Source organism: Rhagoletis pomonella, unplaced genomic scaffold (assembly GCF_013731165.1).
Source record: "Rhagoletis pomonella isolate Grant_MI unplaced genomic scaffold, Rhpom_1.0 Rhpom_scaffold_04365, whole genome shotgun sequence".
NCBI lineage: Eukaryota > Metazoa > Arthropoda > Insecta > Diptera > Tephritidae > Rhagoletis > Rhagoletis pomonella.
In genome coordinates, this window is record NW_023462915.1 from 10,536 (window position 1) to 11,809 (window position 1,274).

Consider the following 1,274-nt stretch of genomic DNA (forward strand, 5'->3'; position numbering starts at 1 on the left):
ACTTTGAACGCCGGTAGCGATTGCATTTAATGGTTATTACTTTCTCCTTTTTCAACTTGTTCTGTACAAATTTCGAGAATAGTTGGCATGATACATCCGATTAGCAGAAATAGCTTTTTGTTAAACTGCCAAGAGTGGATAGCTTCAAAGTCAAATGATTTTAGGTAAGAACTAGGATTTTGTCCAGCACACACAGGTACGTATACATATACATATGTAAGTGTGTTATTTAGTTAGCTCGTATGCACTTATGTAATCTATATTCATCATAAGTATGCATGTACATACATACATATGTATTACATGCTGAATTTGCTACTGTTCTCTTTTGATTGTCACGTTTTTGCAATGAAAAAAAAAACATTTGAAATGCCTCTGTAGAGGCTGATTGACCATTGACCATATGTTGCTGATGGAACGCAGTATTTGCCGAATTTGACTTTCTGGCTACTGAAAGCATAGGTTTGAGTTCTCAATGCAATAAATAAAGGACCTTATGAGGGCAGTCAGCAAACATTACAGTACAGATGTATAAAAAAAGAAAAGGAAAACCGAGTAATCGTATATAAAAAAATTACACTTGAATTCACGAAACGAATCGCAGTGGCGGAACGTTAAAAGAAAATTACAGGGAATTTTTAGGTTACATTTAATTTCTTGAACTGTATAATAAATTAATTTAGAGAAATGTCGCGCTGACGCTTTTTATGTGAAAAAAGAAAAAAATTTATTAAATAAAATAGCTTTACATGCGTATTTTGGCCCTGGGTCCCCCAAATCAAGTTTTACATTTTCACCCAGAGGCCGCCACTGTTATGCTTATAAAAAATTGGTAAATGGTCATTGTTTTTTCATTGATATGTTTTCGACTACAAATTTTGAGTTAAGATTTAAATTTTATTTTTTCGCAAAAAAATAAAAGTTAACTTTTGACTTTTAATTTTTCTTTGATATATAACAATTAATATTTGACTATTAGTTTTCCAATCATAAATAAGAATTAAAATTTAGCTGTTATTTTGTCAATCAAAATAAATATGACTTTTATTTTTCCGATCGAAAGTTTAAGTAGTAGCGTCTTCATATGGTTAACTGCATCGCTTTAACGGCTATTTTTCATTGACAACATACCGGTAAACATACGAATTAATTGTTGACTTTTTTGAAAAAGCATCTCACCGCTATATTCAAACATAATATAGACACATTCTTTCCGTCTGACCTCTTGTATTGAAATTTGGGTACTTGTTCCCAGCGGCTAGTCTTAAAGTATT